At 50.1% G+C, this 20,923-nt stretch overlaps 1 protein-coding gene across 1 annotated transcript in view; it reads left to right on the plus strand.

Annotated features, from left to right (window-relative positions):
* Nucleotides 1–6,586: 6,586 nt before the first annotated feature.
* The window catches only part of Sbk1 (SH3 domain binding kinase 1), a 44,191-nt gene continuing 29,854 nt past the window's right edge, over nt 6,587–20,923 (plus strand). The window contains exon 1 of the mRNA XM_051145207.1: nt 6,587–7,191. The gene's annotated coding sequence lies outside the window, so the exon portion shown is untranslated. The remainder of the gene's footprint in view (nt 7,192–20,923) is intronic.

Below are 20,923 nucleotides of genomic sequence, written 5' to 3' on the forward strand. Positions count from 1 at the left end.
CTGGCCTCGAACTCACAGCGATCTGCCTACCTTTGCCTCCCAAATGCTGGGATTAAAGGCATGAGCCACCACCACCAGGCTTTAGGTGGATCTTTATGAGTTAGAGGCCAGCCACATAAAAACTTCCAACTGTCCAAGATTTCATAGCAAGAGTTTGTATTAAAACCCTTAAATGTTAGAGCCCTGTCCTCCAGGTCCAGGGACTAGTTACTCCCTAGAGCCCCATACACACGGCAGGAACAGGTAGGAGGGTTCAGGGTCTCCATTCTGATGTACGCTCTCCTGACTGCTGCTTGTGTGATTGCCTCCCTCCTTTGGGTAACACCACCTCTGTCTCAGATGTTTGCAGTTCCCCCTGGCTGTGTAGCTGGGAACTGATTTTTTTAGTCTCCTTTGCAGCTAGCTGACAGAAACAGCCAAAAGTACAAGAGCACCCTGTGCAGCCCCCATTTTCTTTCTTAAGGACTGGAACAGGAGCAAGGTGCCGTAAGGTAAAAGGACCACCAGCCTCTACACTGCCACAGAGAGGCAGGATCTCTCCAGTGATAAAACCTGGACCAAATCTGATTTGGGGTATAATTTTTTGTCTATGTGGGAAAGTTCACAAGCTCCTTCTATGAAGATGTTGGCATTCTTGCCACGATGCTTAAGCCATATTCTGATAAATTTTAAGTCAGACCTCTTCCAGGAAGCTGGCTTCCCTTCTACACTGCTGTCAGTCACCAGTCAGGTCTTTAGAGATCAGGAACAGGACTTTCTTTCTTTCTTTCTTTTTAATTGAGCAAGGAATATCTAACCACCCTTATATAAAAGGGAAAGGATGGAGAGCCAGGTGTGGTGGCACACGCCTTTAATCCCAGCATTTGAGAGGCATAGGCAGGCGGATCGCTGTGAGTTCGAGGCCAGCCTGGTCTACAAAGTGAGTCCAGGACAGTCAGGGCTACACAGAGAAACCCTGTCTCGAAATCCAAAAAAAAAAAAAAAAAAAAAAAAAAAAAGGCAGGGGGAGGACTATGGTGGTCATGGCAGCACACACTGAAGAGAGTGAGGTAGGAGAATCACAAATTAGAGGCCAGCTTGGGCTATATAATGAATCACAAATTGGAGGCCAGCCTGGGCTACATAATAACAAATTTCAGATTAAGTGTAGAGCCAGGGACAGACACATACACACAGACAGACACAGAGACAGAGGAGACAGAGACAGAGAAACAGACAGACAGAGAGACTGAGAGCCCTGGTTGCAACAGTATTTGTCTCTCTTCCAACTATGAGCAAGCTAGATTCTTTCCCAGAGGCTCGCCTGGGTTATAGTGAGCTTTGAGTGCACCAAACAGGAAGGTGCTTTGTCTGAGTCCCCAAGGTCCCTGAGGTGGGAGGAGAGAGGAAAGGGCTTTGTATGGGGTCAGTTGCCGTGTGCTTACAGCAACCCAAGCTTACCATGTTTTGGGGCTAATATAATTTTCTCAGTGGTAACACAAGGTAGGGATTGGAGAAAGCCTCAGTGGCTTTTTCCTGCCAAGCATCCATGGTGGGTGGGATGGGGGAATCAAACTATGGATTAAAATGAGGGAGGGGTCCTACATGGATAACTACGAATAAAGGCCGCTCAGCCTTCTGCACACTCAAGGGCAGGAAGGGAAGATGGGTGTGTGTGAAGGAGTCCTGAAGAGAACCCCCAGGAAGTTTCCAGTGGGATGCTTGTGCCCCAAAAGCCTCTGGTCAAACTGGGATTGTCCGCTGTGTCCTGAAGGGACAGGGAAGAAGCCAGCTTAGGGCCAGATGGGTTGGGGAGGTGTGTTAGGGTTTTGTGACCAAATATCTGGCAGAAGTGACATAGAGAGAACAGGGTTTGTGCCTGGCTCAGCAGTTAAGGGCCCCTGGTGCTCCTCTATACCTGAATTACCAACACTGAGTTGGGGGTGGTTAGAAGTCAGGGCCCCGAAACAGGAGAATCGCCATGAGTTCCGCACTAGCCCTGTCTCAAAATATTACTTAATTAACCAGAAGTTAATTTAAGGGGCTGTAGAAATGTTCAGCAGTTAAAAGCTTTTCTTGCTCTTGCAGAAGGCCTGATCTCAGTTTCTAGCCCCCATGCCTGGCGACGCTTAACTGCCTGTAAAAGATCAGATACATAAATCAATTTTAAATTAAAAAATAAAATAAGAGCAGGGCGTGGTGACGCACGCCTTTAATCCCAGCACTTGGGAGGCAGAGGCAGGCAGATTGCTGTGAGTTTGAGGCCAGCCTGGTCTACACAGTGAGTCCAGGACTGCCAAGACTACACAGAGAAACCTTGTCTCAAAAAAAAACAAAAAAAATAAAGTAAAATAAAATAAATAAACAAATAAATAAAATAATAGCCAGGTGATGGTGGCCCATGACTTCAATCCCAGCACTCCAGAGACAGAGGCAATCAGATCTCTGAGTTCAAGGCCAGTCTGGTCTACAGAAGGAGTTCCAGGACAGCCAGGGTTACACAGAGAAACCCTGTCTTGAAAATAAATAAATAAATAATAAAAATAAACAAATAGCATTTATTATATTTGTGTGTGTGTGCATGCCATGACATGCATGGAGGTCAGAGGACAACTCTGTGAAGTTGGTTCTCTCCTGTCCACTCTTTTGTAGGTTATAGGGATTGAAATCAGGCTGTTAGGCTTGGCTGTCATGTGGCCAGTGCCTTTACCAACTGAACCAACTCACCAGCAGGGGAAGATGGCTTCACTGCGGCTCAGGCTTTCAGAGGTTTCATCTCGTGGTCAGTTGGCTCCCTAGCTCCTTCTGAGTTAGAGCAGCACGGTAGACGGCATTGCAGAGCACAGCTACACACCTTGTGGAGGGCCGGAAGCACTTAGGGAAACAAGAAGGGGCCACAGACTAGGGCTTTCCAGGCCACACTCCCAGTGACCTACTTCCTCCAACAGAGCCCCACATCTTACTCCCGCCACCTCCAGCAGTGCCACTGTATTAGGAAGCCACTGAAGAAGGCAGGGTCCTGATTCAGTCACTTCCCAGAAGCCCTGCCATGGGACACTACTACCTTGGGAACCACACTTTTAATGCACAAGCTTTTAGGAGGATCCCACATGGGGCCTGGCCATCACCACTCCTCAAGCCCAGGTCATGGAGACCACCGCACCTGGTTCAGACCCCAGAAGACAGCCCCTTTAGATGGTCAGAGCCCTTCCAACCAGCAGACGTGGGCTCTGGGCCATCAGGAAACAGGCAGAACACACCCCAGCCCCATCCTCCACCCCTATCGAGAGACTTCTCATTTTTTGAGGTTTGTTATGTGTTAAAAGCACCAACAAATTTTTTTAAAAGAACAGTATTATCACTACCGTCATGTATCTGAAAGGCTTACACTTGTCTAATTAGCAAGTCACACACACACACATACACACACACACACACACACACACACACACAGTGCAAGTGGTGGCTCTGTTCTTTAGATAATTACAGGAATTGTGAAGGGCATCTACTCAGGAACAGGGTGCGGTTAGGAATGGGATGTGCTTATCCTGATGGCTGCTGACTCTCGGTCCTGCCAGAAAGATTGTCAGCCTGTGTATCCATCCGTGTCACTGCCCACAAAGCGGTCTGTGTTTATAGCTCTTGGGGCTCAGACCAGCTTCCCTGTGCCCCAGAAGGTAGACCAGGCCTGACCCTGAGTGGGGAGTAGAAGGAGCTACATTCCCGTCAGGTCCCCCAACTCCAAGGTCAAGGGCTGCTGGTGTGACAACAGCCCACAAAACTGGTGCCCTATCTGATCCATAGGTCTAACTCAAAGACTAGAATGGCTATCATCCATCCTGGAGGGTGACAAGTGACTGAGATAGAGGGCTTGGCCTTTCCATGACGTTTGGGGCAGTTTGGAGTGCCATAGTGACCACAGTCCTCTGTCCCCAGACTGGAGGCAGAAGGCAGCAACGTGTAGGAGAAGGAACGTGAAGGTTGAGGTTTAGGTTCTTGTGCCTGAGTCGAAGGTCACACCCTGCCCCTAACCCAAGATCCAGGCTCAGTCACCCAAACAGGAGACAGACAGAGCTTCACAGCCACTAAGAATTAAAACCTATCGATTTTCCCCATTAGCTAAAGAACGCCATCAGAGTGCATTAAAACCAGGCAAAGCACAGCTTCGTGAATAATTAACAGCTACAAATGACAACCTCATGGGGCCTGGGGGGAGGGGGGAAGGGACATCCAGAGGCCAGAGCTAATCTGACCCCTCTGACTCCTACCTCAGGGACTGTAGCATGGGCTCGCTCTCTCCTTCCACCCTGTCTCTTGTCCCATCCCATTCCACATACTCCTTTTGGGGGGACACCCTGTGGAGTCTGCATAGCCAGAGACCTCAGGTTGACTCTTGAACAGGAAAGGGAAGCCCCGAGTGACACAACCTTAAGGGAGATGCTACTCCTTTCTGAACACACTCCGCTCTGCTATGCAGTGCAGGGACTGGATCATCTGGCCTCTAGATATGCCTGTCGTCTGTGGTTCTAATCAGGGACAGAAATCGAAAAACACACAGTGGATCCACAGCAGAGCCTGTGTGAGGCCCCAGATCATCTTCCCGGCTCAATCTCGAGCAAGCAGAAAGAAGCACCTGCTTTGGGCAGGCCAATTCAGAGAAGGTGCTCCATCCAGAAGAGTAGATGAAAGCAGGCCGTCAGAGCAGACAAGCTGGAAAGCAGACAAACTCCCCTTCAGCAGTTTGAGGGAACCCTACACAAGATAATCCTGAGTTCAAGGTCAGCCTGGGCGACACAGTGAGGTGTCAGAAAGAAAAAGAAGAGAAGAGAAGAGAAGAGGAAGAGAAAAGGGAAGGATTGATATGAGGAAGAGCCAACCCTTCAGGCTACTCAACAAGAAAAGCCCTCCCTTTAGGGTGTGCCATGTAGAAAGAGACACTGGTTGGCAGACCTGGATTCCCAGCCCCCAGCATGCTCTTGTGTGTTGCTCAGGAGCCAGCACCCTTTTTTTTTCTTGGCCAAGGAGGTCCAGACCTCTTCCTCCAGCTAGTGAGACTCAGATCAGATGGTCCCTCGAGGCTTCTAACTCTCCCACCTCCAAGCTCCCCAGGTCCTCAGCCTCAAGCCACATGCCTGTTTCATCTTCCCCACCCACCCTCCATCTTCATCACCCTACGCTGAGCAGCAGAGTAGCTCAGAACAAACACTTCCTACACCTCTGACAATGTTTATCTCTTCCTGTTTTGTAAGGCTCTGTACAGCCCCGTCATACTGTCTGGTCTGCAAGCTTTGCCCCAACTCTTGAGCCCCCCAAAAACAAAACAAAACAACAACAACAACAAAACAGCTTAAAGACTTTTCCTGCCTCTCACTCTCCTCCCAGGTGCTAGCTGGTTCCTGTGTTTGGCATGGAAGGTTCTCTCCCTAGAGTCTGGATCTTAGGGTTGGTTCCCTCTCCTTCAGGTTGCTGCCCTGATGTCACCTTGTTGAGGGTTGTTTCTCAAACAGCCTTTTCCAACATCAGCCACACACACACACACACACACACACACACACACACACACACACACACACACCCTTTTCACAACCTGAATTTCTTGATCTTATATTTCCTCTGCTCCCAGGACCACTAGGAATGGTTGCGTGTGCTGTCAAATTTTGCACAGGCGAGGGGGGTGGGGGTGGGCTGAAAACCAGCCTAGCTCCGCACTGCAGGCAGGTGCTCTGCGGTTACCTGGAGGGAGCACCCTTTCTAATTCACTGGCCCTGTATAGAGGAGCCATAAGCCCCTCAGCCACCTAGGGAGTACAAGCCCACCAAAGGAGGAGGAGCTTCTGCCTCTCCTGACTGAGCATTCCGCCCACCCAGTGACTGATAGACACACAGAGATGGTTAGGAAACAGGCAAACAAGGTCCACTGTGGTACCCACCCCCAAGCTGAGTGTTACTGTTAGACAAGGTCGCCCTCATCTCTGGCTCCCATTCAAAGTGGCCGTGCAATTAGACCCAGAGGCTGCGGCGGCGGCCGTGACGATTTCTGGGAAGGTTAAGGGACTTGGCTAGTTGAGGTGTGAACTGGAGAGCTCCTGAGGATGCTCCCTGGAGCTCAGAGCTCTGAGTCACACCCAGATCCTCCCTACCTGTGCATGGAGGGTCCAGGTGGCACAGGAAATCTGACAAAGCCCCGGGGACCGCGCAGCACAGGCTCACAGGCAGGAGGTATTATGAAGTGTCTACCGGAGGCGGCAAGGCGCTCCAGCCTCCCAGCAGAGGCGTGGTCCTTGCTTCCCTCACAGTGGCCAGCTGCAGCCTCGCAGTTCTGGCAGAGAAGGAGTTAACTTCCAGGCTTCTCAGCGTGAATGTGGAGCTATTAATACCCACAGCCCAGCCATCTAGAGCTACCACAAGGCTGAGCCCAGAGCTGAGCAGAGGGAGCGGGGAGCAGGGCTAGCCTCCAGTCTGGCTAAGGGGCACCTGACTTCGAGGGTCAGAACTTTTCCTGGCGACAGTGTAGACACTGTGCCAGCCTCACCTGACCCACCCTCCCCTCACCTCACCTCAGGCTTCAAGTGTCAGTCAGTTGGCTCTCCTACAGGCCACTGGACCACTCACTCCAGCAGAGGAGAAGAAACTTTGTCAGCCACCGCCACCTCTGTGCCTGCTGGTCAACTAGGACGAACAAACTGCTGGACAGAGAGACAGAGGCCAAATCAGCTGTGGGCCTGTGCTCATAGCCCTGCCTCTGGCAGACATCAGCAGAGTGGACAGCTGAGGTACAGAGGGCTCCTCCAGAGGCAGCAATAGGACCTCTGTCCCTTAGCAGCCACCTCTTGAGCCCAGGCAGCTGCTAGCTGCTGTCCAAAGTGTGGATCCCGTAGCTGGAACCCCTGTGCCTCAGGACAGGAGCCCCAAGAGAGCCACAGGCTCTTCCATCCACCGAGGAGACGGGTAATCTGAGAGAGAAGGCGCAGGTGGCAGGTAGGCAGGGACGGGGTCCTGAGGCCGGCAGGCTGCTGACCCTGGAGCACACTGGCTCAGAGAACCGCGTCCTGGCTGTGGATGATGCTGTGGAGGCCACCAACAGTCACCCGTGCCCTGTCCTGCGGCTGCCTCCTGCCTGGCCCCTGGGCTGTGGAGCTGATGATGTACCTGCTTTCTGCTTGGTCTGCTTCCACAGAGAGGAGGAGGAATTGGAAGAAGTTCCACTGCAGAGGTCAGTCCTGGGGTGGGCAGTGGGCTGACAGGACCACTGTGCAGCCCTCTACTAGGAACTTAGGTACCTGGTAATGATGCTGCTTATGGGACCTGTCTGCCCAGCTGGACCACGTTCCTGCTGAGCTCATTAGCTGTCACCACAACCTTCTCCCCGTTCCTCCCATCCTGGCCCTAGACTGACTTGCTGTCCCTTTACTCCCATTGTGGCCTACTTACAGACCTCCATGGTCCCCCCGTTTCTACAACAGAAAGTCAGCACTTGCCATTCAAGACCTGTGTGACTGAAGTTAATGCCCCGTATCACTCCACTCCCCTGTATTACCAGGAATATCCTGGCTCCCCTCCACCCAGGCCCAACTGAAGTGCCTCTTCTTCCTGGAAGGCCTTCCAGAAGCCACCAGCCCACTCCAACCCAAGAGCCCCCTGTCCTTCTAGCGTCACACTGCCATTTAACAGGTGCTCAGTCTTTGTTGGATTAATAAGCGAAAATGTGTATGTGCACATGTGCGCATCTGTGCATCTGTGAGCTCTCATATGTGTGTAAAAGAGAAGGAGGGAGGGAGGGAGAAGATGAAGGTTTCTGTGGTTGGGATTGTGTGTTTGTGGGGGAGTGAGTGTGGTTGTGTATACAGGTTCTCGGGAGCCACATGAGTTTGGTGTGCCTTTGTGATGAGAGGAGCTATGCGTGGTGCCAGGTGGGGTTCACACCCTAGAATCTGGCTGATATGCCTTTCCCGGCTCTCCTCACCCTGACCCTCAGGGAAACCCTGGCTCTGGCTAAGTGCATCACCCAAGCTGTGACCTGGGCTGTGGTTGAGCATGGACAAGTTGACAGGGTTGGTTCTGCTCCAACCCAGCCTACCTGAGTGAGTGCCACTGTGAGAGAAGCAGACACGGGGACCAAGCGAGGGTCTCTTCTATGCTCATTAAAGAACAGGATGAGAGAAATGACAGGCTCCTCCATCCTGGACCAGGTGCCCTTTGTGACTATGTTGGATCCCTACATCTGTGGTTTCCCTGCTGGGGGCCTCTGTGTTCTCATCTGTGAAATGGGAGGATGCTTTCTGACCTGGTTGCCAGCTGACCGTGCGAGACGACGACTGGGCACTGGCAGAGTGCCAGGCTTCACCTGGGGCCTGGAATCCTGGCACAGGTCTGGCGAGGTCTGCTAGCAGATAGGTTGGGCACAGACTAAGGGCACACTAGTGGGAATGGGTACACAGCGCCCATGAAGTCGGGATGCAAGATGCACCACCTCTGCTTGCCGGCACCATAGCATACACTCTGCCAAGTCTATCTAGAAATAAAGATGTCTTGTGGGGAATCCGGGAGGCCCAAGAGAAGGTATCGGTGGCCTGTGGGATGACAAGGGTGACGGTTTGGAAACATAACTGGATAGGGATGGGGTGAGGATGGCAAAAACAGTACTGTCAGATCACAGAGGCCTGGACGTCTGAGCTGAGCACTTGGTCTGTAGGTACCTGGAGCAGTCTCTGGAGGGCTGAAGGCCAAACAGGCAGGTTAGGAGACGCAGTGAAGAGTCTAGATGAGGGACTGCTCTTCCCTCCACAGAGGCTCACAGTTCCAGTGCAGCCATTCTTTTCACTGTGGAGGCCTGGAGTGTTTGGTGAGGGACTGAGAGAACAAATGAGGTAACACGGGGAGATAGGGCCTGCACCTGGTCCCGGACGCAGGAGCCCACATGGTTTCCTCCTGTTCTTTTTGTTGTTTGTTTGTTTTGTTTTTTCTTGTTTGTTGTTGTTTTGTTTGTTTGTTTGAGACAAGGTGTTAGCCTTGGCTGTCCTGGACTGGCTTTGTAGCTCAGGCTGGCCTTGAACTCATAGAGATCTGCCTGCCTCTGCTGGGATTAAAGGCATGTGCCACCATGCCCAGCTGTTTTGTTTTGTTTTTTTCAAGACAGGGTTTCTCTGTATAGCTTTGTAGACCAGGCTGGCCTCGAACTCATAGAGATCTTCCTGCCTCTGCCTCCACAAGTGCTGAGATTAATGACGTGTGCCACCACTGCCCAGCTTCTCCCCCTGTTCTTTAATGGGCACAAATGGCATCATTTTCTGTGACTGTCTTTCTGTCTCTCTTCTCTGTGTTTCTGTGTCTCTTTGTGTCCCTGTCTCTCTCTGTGTCTCTGTGTCTGTATCTGTCTCTCTCTCTATCTCACTGTCTCTCTGTGTCTGTGTCTCTGTCTCTCTCTGTCTCTCTCTGTTTCTCTTTGTCTCTCTCTGTCTCTCTTTGTCTGTCTGTCTATCTGTCTGTCTGTCTGTCTCTCTCTCTCTTTCTCTCTCTCCCTCTCAGTGGGGATGGAACCCAGAGCCTAGCACACTTAGGTTAATGTGCAAGGTTAATTTCAGGTTAGTTTTCAGCCCTGAGCTGACTGTCAACAGCACACACTGCGAGCCCTGCCTTGACGTCCCCTGTCTTCAAGTCTTGGAGCACTGTGTGTGTGCTAATCAGTCCCTGCTGGTGAGTGACTCAGGAAGCCCAGAACGAGGCTCCAGCATTAGGGCCAGGATCGTTTGCCCTCTCTTCCTCATCTTTCCTCCACCTGCAGCTTTGGGAGTTCCTGGTATCCTTTGTCTCCCACTCTGGGATGTAATGGCCTATGCTGGTAGGAGTTGCTATACTTTCTAGCTGACAGACTCTGGCTCTTTAAGGCCTAGGGAGGGGACACTGCCAGGCTGGGCAGAGATGGTGACCACAGGTGCCAGGTGGTGAGGCTAAAAATACTGAGTGATGTGGACAGCCAGGCTGCAGGAGCCAGGCAGAGCTGGCTGGGAGGGCAGCGGGACTGGGTGAGGTCACCTTGGACTTAGAGAGTGTGTGGAGCACCAAAATCCCTCCCCACCTCTCCCAGCCTTTCTCCCATGCCAGGGTCTCTCTAGAACACCCAACCGCCATCTTTAAAAGCCATAGGCCAGTCTGATTCTTCCACGGTCCTTTTCCGTGTAACCCTGAGGTCTCTTTGGGTCTCTTCTCAGACAAATTAGGGACAGAGAGGCTGTAAGGGGTATAAGCAACCTGCTCACTCATTTGTAGGTTGAACAAACTTCCTGGAGCCTGCTGGGGCTGGGATGCTGAAGTCAGTCACAGAGGTAACAGGGTTACAGATACACACACTGCCCTGATGAGGCTCCCTGCCTTGTGGCCACAAATGGCGGTTGTGTGAACATGCAACTCTGTGCGCTATAATGAGAATGTGAGCATCATGCCCCTGGACTCCGCTGTGGGTTGACGCACACTATGCCACATGTCAGTGACAGTGACACCAACCACCTGCTCGTGCCATTGCGATGTGTTAATTAGGGCAAGGCAGCTGCTGTGCCCGTGAGCCCGGAACGCACAACTGCTCCATATTCTTTACAGTTGATAGCCATATAACAGAGTCTAGTGAAAGGGGCTCTGCCCGAGCAGCCTTTCTCTGACCCTGGATCCTTCCATCTTGGGACAGGCATAACCCAGAACCTCAGAATCCACTGCTAGAATCTACATCCTACCGGTAGACAAGGAAGGGAGAGTGGAGGAGTCAGGTGTGGTTCACGCCTGCGAGCCCAGCATTCAGGGGTCTGAGGCAGGATTGCGGGCTCTGTGTTCTTCCTCAACAAACAAACAAACAACAACAACCCAGAGGCAGGCAGAGCTCTGTGAGTTCGAGGCCAGCCTGGTCTACAGAGTGAGTTCCAGAACAGCCAAGACTACACAGAGAGACTTTGTCTCAAAACACCAAAAAAAAAAGAAAGAAAAAAAACCATTAAATTTAAAACATCACCCAAAGTTTTTGTTTGTTTGTTTTTTGTTTTTTCCAAGACAGGGGTTCTCTGTGTAGCCTTGGCTGTCCTGGACTTGCTTTGTAGACCAGGCTGGCCTTGAACTCACAGAGATCCACTTGTCTCTGCCTCCCTGGCTGCTGGGATTACAGGCGTGTGCCACCGAGCCCGGCTCACCCAAGGTTTTTGTGAGACACAGCAGAAGACAACCTCTTTAACTAACTTGCCTCTACATGCATTGGCTATAACAGCTAACTGCAAAGGGTGCTGGGAAAGGCAGTCCAGTACAACAAGCATCTCACTGGGGCATTATGAAAGTGGAATAGTTTTATGTATGAAGACAGACCGTCTTATAATAGGTGCCAATATGCTCATTCATTCACTCAGCAAAGTGGGATGGCATCTAGCGTGGTGAGAGCTAAGAGCCAAATGAAAAACACCAGCTCTGCAGACCTGGGCTTAGGGCTAACGTGGCATAGACAACACATTAAGTAAAATACGTTAACATGATCACCAGATTCAAACCCACCGGGGAGAAAATGAACAGCGATACGTGGGAGACACACTTTGTGGGAGGTCAACTGAGAAGCTGGCTTTCCAGACCTGGAATAGGAAAGGGGCCTGGCCATCTGTGCAGACAGAACAGAGGGGCAAAGGGCCAGAGGCCACTGGCAGGCCGTGAGCACTCACTCTGGTAGGCCGGTGTGGGGAGGAGAAGAAAGGTGGGACAGCGACACTGGTGAGACGGGAACAGGCCAGGTCAATTAGGCCCTGGTAGCCTGTGCGGAGAGTGGCGTTTGTACTAGGCGGGACAGGGAGGCTTTTGGAAGCTTTTAAGTGGGAGGAACAATGAAATCTGATTGACATTTTAAAAGATGCCTGGGGATGCTCTGGGCAAATCAATGGCTGCTGGGCCAGCATGAATACAGGACACCAGTGCTGAGATCACGGAGGGATATGCAGAGTGGGTGACCTGTGGGCAGGCCAGGGTCAAGGGAAGAAGATGGCTACTAGGACATTTTGAAGATGGTTTGTCCCAAGAATTCGCACAGGAGTTCAGTCCCCAAAGACTTATGTCAATAATATCAAAAGATAGACATTTAACGTAATTGTGGTGTCACAGATGAGGTAGTGCTCTCCGTGGGTTAGGTCATCAGGCTGGGGCCTCTCATAACTGAATCAGTGGCCTGAAGCCACACGGGCCTATCCAGGTGTTTCTGTACTTCCGCCATGATGTTCTTGTCAGTACCTTCCAGGTCCCTTCAGGGCCTGTGAAATGCTGTTTGAGCTTCCAAGGTGAAAACCTATGCACAGGTTCTTTCAAAGAATAATTTTATTTTTATTTGTGTGTATATGTCTGTGTAAGTGTATTCCATGCATGTATGGGTGCCCTTGGAGGCCAGCTGGAGTTACAGAATTATAGGCAGTTGTGCCATAGGACATGGGCTTTGGGAACTGAACCACCATGCATCCTTTTTTTCTTTTTTAAGAATTTATGAGAAGATAAAATGAAAAATAAATTAAATTAAAATAAGAATTTCTGGCTCAGCTGGGCATGGTGGCACACACCTTTAATCCCTGCACTCGGGAGGCAGAAGTAGGCAGATCGCTGTGAGTTCGAGGCCAGCCTGGTCTACAAAATGAGTCCAGGACAGCCAAATCTACACAGAGAGACCCTGTCTCGAAAAAAAAAATTCTGGCTTACTCAGTATAAGGTATAGCTGGGATTAATTTTATTTTATCTTTTCAATTGTTTGTTTCTGGGGTAGGGTGGGGCACAAAGTACCATGTTGAGTGTGGAGGTCAGAGAGCAACGTAGAGGTGTAAGTTCTCTTCTTCCAACATGTAAGTCCTGGGAATCAAACTCAGGTCATGAGGTTGGCAGCGAGGTCCTTTACCCACTGAGCCATCCCACTGGCCTCTGGCAAACTTTTCTTTTTCTTATTTTCTTTTTTTCAAGGATAAGTTTATTTAGAACATTTCAAAGAAAGTAGTGGGCAATGCAGGACAGACTTGCCTGTAAATCTTTTAAAATTTTGAATCTTGAATGTACCCTGAGGGCCCAAGTGTAAACAACTGGGTCCCCAGATTGGGACGTGGTGGCATAAAGAGGTAGGCCTGGCATGAGGACGTCACATTTTTGTAGGACATGCTGTGTGGGGGCATTGGGACCCAGTGTTCTCTCTCTCTTTTCCCTCCACCCATCACAGCTCACATCAGCTGGAAAGCACTTGCTGAAAAGGAAGACAAGGGCAGCAGATGTGGGAACTGACTTAACAGACTAAGGAAGCGATCCCTGACACAGCCCCAAGCTGAGCAGACAGGCCCATGGAACTACAGTTAACTTTTCAGATCTCCAAAAGTTGCTGGCTGGTTAGAAGGGAGGATGATGCTCGAAGCTCCAGTGGATACGGCAGGTCTGCTTAAGAATACTCCAGCTAGGAGAGATGGCTCAGTGGTTAAGAGTACTGACTGCTCTTCCAGAGGACCCTGGTTCAAACCCCAGCACCCACATGGCAGCTCACAACTGTCTGTAGCTCCAAGATCTGACACTCTCACATAGACTTACATGCAGACAAACACCAATGCACATAAACTAAAGGAGAAGAAGAAGAAGAAGAAGAAGAAGAAGAAGAAGAAGAAGAAGAAGAAGAAGAAGAAGAAGAAGAAGAAAAAGAAGAAAAAGAAGAAGAAGAAGAAGAAGAAGAAAAAGAAGAAGAAGAGAAGAAGAAGAAGAAGAAGAAGAAGAAGAAGAAGAAGAAGAAGAATCCAGATAGATGGATGTGATGAATCACACCTTTAATCCCAACACTTGGAAGCAAAGGCAGGCACATCTCTGTGAGTTTGGGGCCAGAACGGACTATAGAGAGAGTTCCAGCCAGCAACGGCTACACAGAGAGACTCTGCCTCAAACCAAACCAACTAGCCACCAAGCAAACAAAAATCATCTGGCTGGGATGGGGAGGATAGCTCAGTAGTTAAGGCACTGGCTCCTCTTTCAGAGAACATGGGTTCAATTCCCAGCAGCCATATGGTGGCTCACAGGCATCTGTAACTCCATTCCCAGGGGATGTGACTACCTCTTCTGGTCTCCAGACATGCATGTCGTGTGCAAATGTACAAACAGACAGAACGCCTCCAAATATTAAATAAGTAAATAAAAAATGTAAAAAGAACCATCTAGATTCTAGACATTTACTCCCAAGAGATGATGAGACAGAGGGTCTAGATGGGGGACTCTGCACCCACCTGGGAGACTGTGCAAAGATGAGAGGCCCTGGCCCCTCCTGATCAGCCGGGCCTTCTTCCTCCACGTTGCTGCCAGTCACTAGGCTCCGGTCTGACCATCCAGGAGCTCAAGGAGGCTCTCATTCACCCCATCCTTCTGTCAGTGAGATGATTGTGAGTGTTGGTGAACATTCTGTTTGTTCTAGCTTTCTTCTCCCCTACTTAGTTGCTATGGCCTTCAAATTGCACGGCCCTTCTGTGTTAAATCAGTCTTTTCTGGTTGTGGGGGGAATTGAACCCTGAGCCTCAGGGATGTTCAGTAAGTACGTGCTGTGCCGTGGAGTAACTCTGACCAGTTGAGGAAACAATATCTAAACATAGTGGCCAACCTAAACTTTTTTTGGGGGGAGATTGGTTTCGAGACAGGGTCTCTCTGTGTAGCCTTGGCTGTCCCAGACTCACTCTGTAGACCAGGCTGGCTTCGAACTCACAGTGATCCTCCTGCCTCTGCCTCCCAAGTGCTGAGATTAAAAGGCGAGCACCACCAGGCCAGGCTCAGCCCAAACTTTTTACGCTAAACCTCTGTCACCCAGCACCCCTCTCCCTGCAAGCACTGGGTTTCCCAACTGCTTGCAAATTTTATAAATTTTACTTTTTAAAAAATTGGGTGCACAGTTTACTCACGGTGAATTCAAAGTTTGTAAGCAATGAGCTCTAATAAGCTTCCATCCAGGCATAGGACATTTTGTTTTCCCAGAAAGTTTCTTTTGCCATGGAGTCAATATTTACACACACACACACACACACACACACACACACACACACACACACACACACACACATATCCCTGGGGAATGACACTACCATAGTTTATATTGGCCTTGGAAATGAACAGGAAATAGGGGACCCATTTTTTGAGAAAATCCTGAATCTAAGCAGAACCAAAGCAAGCAAGGAAACAGGGTATGCAGGAAAACAAAAACTTTCAAACAAGCTATGGGCTTTGTGTTCAGAGAGTTAAAAAAAAATTCACTGTAACTATGAAAGACACTGAAAATATCCGCAGAAATAAACGAAAGAAGAGGTGAGGTTGCCTAGACCCTGTTTCAAAACAACAATGTATAAGTGTATTTCATAAATAAAACAACAATGTATAAGTGTATTTCATACATGCAACTTTAATTTTTTTTTGTTTGTTTCTCTATGTAGCCTTGGCTATCCTGGACTCACTTTGTAGACCAGGCTGGCCTCGAACTCACAGAGATCCACCTGCCTCCGCCTCCTGAATGCTGGGATTATAGGCATGCACCACCATGCCTGGTGAACTTTAATATTTTTATTTTTGATACAACATCTTAATATGTAGCTCAAGCTGTCCTTGAACCTGCCATATTCTTACCCCAGTCTCCTCAGGGTCAGGCTTGTGCCACCATGCCTGGCTTTATTTCTGTATGCAGAGGAAACAGTGGGAATAAAAGGCTAATAGGGAAAGACCCCAGAGTCTAGGAGGACAGACCTGGAAAAGAGTAAGGGTGATGGCTCAGCAGAAGGGATTGGTAACACCAGATCGCTCTGTGCACAGTGGGGTGCTCCTGAGAAGGGTGCTCTGTGCACAGTGGGGTGCTCCTGAGAAGGGTGCTCTGTGCACAGTGGGGTGCTCCTGAGAAGGGTGCTCTGTGCACAGTGGGGTGCTCCTGAGAAGGGTGCTCTGTGCACAGTGGGGTGCTCCTGAGAAGGGTGCTCTGTGCACAGTGGGGGCTCCTGAGAAGGGTGCTCTGTGCATAGTGGGGTTGCTCCTGAGAAGGGTGCTCTGTGCACAGTAGGGTGCTCCTGAGAAAGGTGCTCTGTGCACAGTGGGGTGCTCCTGAGAAGGGTGCTCTGTGCACAGTGGGGTGCTCCTGAGAAGGGTGCTCTGTGCACAGTGGGGTGCTCCTGAGAAGGGTGCTCTGTGCACAGTGAGGTTGCTCCTGAGAAGGGTGCTCTGTGCACAGTGGGGTGCTCCTGAGAAGGGTGCTCTGTGCACAGTAGGGTGCTCCTGAGAAGGGTGCTCTGTGCACAGTGGGGTGCTCCTGAGAAGGGTGCTCTGTGCACAGTGGGGTGCTCCTGAGAAGGGTGCTCTGTGCACAGTGGGGTGCTCCTGAGAAGGGTGCTCTGTGCACAGTGAGGTTGCTCCTGAGAAGGGTGCTCTGTGCACAGTGGGGTGCTCCTGAGAAGGGTGCTCTGTGCACAGTGGGGTGCTCCTGAGAAGGGTGCTCTGTGCACAGTGGGGTGCTCCTGAGAAGGGTGCTCTGTGCACAGTGAGTGAGACAAGGCTAAAATTTTGGAGAGGGCTAGTTGGGTTTCTGGCTCTAAATTTTATTTTATTTTTTTATGCATGCACTGAGCCATCTCTCTAGCCTTGAATTTTTTTTAATGTATTTTATTTCAAATTCTGGGTAGGGGAGAGAGAAAGAGAGATTGATTGATTGATGTGTGTGTGTTTGTGTGTGTGTGTGTTTATGTGTGTGTGCATGTGTGTGTGTGTAGTGTGCACATAAATTCTAGTGCTCAAGGGGGCCAGAGGTGCCAGATCCTTCTAGAGCTGGAATTACAGGAGCCATTCCTTGTGGGTGCTAGCAACCAAACTCAGGCCTCTGCAATAGTAGAGCATGCTCTTTGCTTCTGAGTCATTTCTGTAGCCTCATCTGTTTTTTTAAAAAGACTTTTTATTGCATATATTATTTATACAAAACAATGAGTTCCGTTCTGCTAATTTCGCACATCATATCATGCACTTTGATTTTTTTCACAGGCTCTACAGCCCTCTCTCACCTCTCCTACTGATTCCCTTCTTCCTCCTAAGTAGATGCCCCTCTTTCATATCCTTTAAAAAAAAAAAAGTAGGTTCAACATATGAGAGAGGACAGGTGACAGTCACCTCTCCGCGCCAGGTCAGTTTCTCTTAACATGATGATCTCCCGTGCCATCCTTTATCCAGGAAATGACATCATCCATTCTTCTTTTTGTCTTGATAATAATAATACTCTATTGCATATAGAGACCATAGCTTTCTTTTCTTCCTTCCTTCCTTCCTTCCCTTTCCTTTTGGGTGCATTTGGTGCATTTGTGGTTATGTAGATGTGCTCTTCTGTGCACATACATATGGAGACTTGGGGCTGACACTGTCTGACTTCCTCTATACGTCTTCTTCATTTTAATTGTTGAGACAGGGTCTCTCACGGAACCTATGGCGGACCACTTCTGCTAGACTGGCTTGCCAGGAAGGCCCCCTGTCATGGTCTTTCTCTTCTCTGTCCCAAGTGCTGGGGTTACAGGCCTAGACTGCCACATTTGGCTTTTACATGGGTTCTAGATCTGAACTCAGGATCCCATGCTTTCACAGCAAACATTTTATTCACCCATCATTTTTTTTTAGCACTCCATGTTTTTTTGTCTAGTTTATTACTATTGTTGCTTGGTATACAAAGTAATGGATTTCACTGTGACATATATATTACCTTTTTAAAAATACAGTTTTACCTTTTGTCCATTACCCTGTTGATGGGCACCCAGGTGGGTTCCCTATCTTGGCTGTTGCGTGTAGTACAGTGATACACATGGCTACACAGGTGTCTGTTTTCAGGTTTTGAGGGACCTCTACACTGATTTTTTTCAGGGTGGCTGCTGGGTTTGTGGTAGCATGGTATCAGGAGTCAGTGTAGTGACTCAGACCCCAGATCCCTGTGTTCTCCCAGTGAGGCAAGAGTCATACCTTGAGGAGAGACAAGAAACTGCTAAGAGTCCGCTATGCCTTGCCATGGCAGCTTTGGGTGGATGGACACAAGGACAGCACATCGAGCTGGCTTGAAGCGCTCTGTGCTGTACATCTTGCAAGTGTAAACGAAGTCATCTGCTCTGGGGCACGGCCTAGTATAGAACATCTGAAGGCTCCCCGCATGTCATAATGTTCAGCAGGGCTTCAGGACCACAGAGTGGACAGAGACCAAGTTCCTGACAGGGAAAAAAGACACACGCGGGGCCAACAAGGTGCCTTGGGGCCGGCACTGCTCAGTCACAGCCAGGGAAGGGGCTTTGAGTGGACCGGTGACCCCGGACTTGGACTTGAATGTCCTGGGCGACGGGAAGTGCAGGATGTAAATGCGCTCTTCTGTCCTCTAACCGGATAGTGTGTTAGGGTGGGGATTGGGGCTGCTCCCACGCTGTCCTGCACTGAAGACTATTGGCCACTAGAGGGAGTGCTGTGCTCATATTTGCAGGGCCTGGCCCTGCAAGCGCTGTTTGCTCAACCTTGGCTTCTTTTTCTTTAATTTTTGATTTATTTTGATTTTTTTTTAAATCCCAATCATAGCCCCCCCTTGTTGTTTCTCTGTCTACTCTCCCTCTCTCACTCCCCCTCCGCTGCTCCTCTAGTCCTCAGAAAGGGGGAGCCCTCCTCCCCTAAACTCTGACCTCAGCCTATCAAGCCCATCTGGACTGTCTTTATCCTCTTCCTCTGCAAACTGGGAAGGCCACCTCGCCAGGAGAAAGTGATCCACGAGTGGGCACCAGGGTCCATGTCAGAAGTAGTTCCTGCTCCCCATGTTACCGGACCCACAGGGAGACTGTGCCGCCTATCCATCTGCTGCGTCTGAGCAGAGCGTCTAGGTGGCTTCATTTTCTACTGACTGTCTGGACAGGGTCAGATTTTGAAATCATATACTCCAGGTCCACTACTTCTGTGTTATACGGCCTTGGCAGAGCAATGTAAAAGTTCTGTGATGTGTGTGTGTGGCAAGGCATCCTATTACCCCAGCTCTGGAGAGGCTGCCTCAGAGCAGTGAGTACGAGGCCAGCCTGAGCTACTACAGGGCTATACACTGAGTTCGAGGGCAGCCTGGTCTATACTGCCAGACCTTGACTCAAAGGAGAAAAAAGTAATATATTATATTATATTATATATATATATATATGCAGATAAGTAAATAAATGAGCCAACACTTAAGACCCAGGACATTCCATCCTTAGGTCAAAATGTCCATTCTTTGGAAAGCAGAAGGCACTGAGAACCCGAGTCCACATTCCCGCACGATGACCCTGGGCACAGCCCTGTGAAGATGGGCCTCCACCATGAGTCAAGGGCTCTGTCACAGAGCCCACCTTCAGGTCTCGGCCACCACCACAGCCAGGAGAGTGATGACGCACAGGAGGCAAGGAGGTCGCTCGGTTCAGCACAGCTAAGTAGCCGGTGCTAGTTCAAGCATTGAGAGTCTGACCCTCGGTTGTTTATTTTAGGCATGTTTAAACATAGCACAATTTAGTGAAAAAAAAAAAATTTCCTCTGGTGACAACTCAATCCTATGTGCACAATGAGGCTTAAGACATGACTGCACTGGATCTCTTTGTGAAGTCCATGTGGCATCTTTCATAAAGATGGATTCTACAGATCCACCAGCTCCTGATGAGGGTCTGGGGGAGGATCCTGTGTGGTCTCAGCCACACAGACAGCACAAAAGTCACCAGGCTGTTAATCATATCTGCTCCCAGCCTTCTGGGTAGAAAACAGATTATACAGCCCCTCCCTTGGAAGAGACACCCCTGGGTGTTTAACATTCCTGGGTTCCCCAGTGCTCATCTGGGAGCACAGGGACCTCAGTACACACCCAGGTTACACATTGCCACAAATGTAGGATGAATGACCTCTGGCCACTGCACTACCACGTGCCCCCCCCCCGCCCCGCCCCCCCTTCCATCTGAAGCAAGAAGCTTTCTGGCTGGTCCTTGTGAGTGCCCCCCCTCCCACAGTTTGTTGGTCTCCCTACACACCCCAACTCTTCTCTGCTTAAAACCCTTCAGTAGTTCTACCTCCAGAGTTAAAACCTGAGGCCCCATCACCAATCACTGCCCCTGCTGCCTCAGCCCCAGCACCTGTCATGCTAGGTGCCCCAAGCACATTCTGACTGCGAGGCCTCTACATCAGCTGTTTCCTTGACCCGGCCCTCCCTGCCCCCCCTCACTCCCCTCCCCACCCCCATACACCCCCATACCCCCTGTCTGCATGTCCCTTCCCTCACCTCATTCAAGTCTCAGCTCAAAGACCACCATCTCTGAGGGCTTCCCAGCATGCCACCCCCATTTTTTCCTGCCCCCCACTTTTCACTTTAATGCCTTGACCCCGTGCCATTTACTTCTGTGTCCTATTTGCCAGTCTCTCTTGTCACTAAAGCAGAATCTCTGCAAAGGCAGGGACTTTTCTGTGACATTAGTTGCAAACAGTGCTTAGCGCACAACAGGAGGACTTAATAAATATTGGGGGTATGCCATAGCTCAGTGGTAGGGTGATTGCCTGCCATGTCAGAGGCCCCGAGTTTGATTCCCAGAACTGCAGAAGAAAACAAAAGGGTAAAGATGTATTTTCCTGGCTGCACACGGTGGTGCAGATCCTAATGCCAGCACGTTGGGAGGGAGAGGCAGGCAGATCTCTGTGAGTTGAAGGCCAGGCCTGGTCTACATAGTGAGTTCCAGGGCATCGAGACCCTGTGTCGACAAAACAAACAAGGGAAGTGTTTGCCTGCTGGGCGGGAAGATGAGTGCATGCAGCTGAGGCAATGGGTGTAACCAAGTGGTCCAGGCAGGACTAAGCGGGATGCTGCAGGCTGCTGCTGGGCCTGTAACACAGAAGCACGGAGCCTGCCTTTGGTGCTGAATACTCACTCTGTGGTTGGTCTCTTGACGCTTTCCCTCTGT

The sequence above is a fragment of the Acomys russatus genome, chromosome 5, assembly GCF_903995435.1.
Source record: "Acomys russatus chromosome 5, mAcoRus1.1, whole genome shotgun sequence".
NCBI lineage: Eukaryota > Metazoa > Chordata > Mammalia > Rodentia > Muridae > Acomys > Acomys russatus.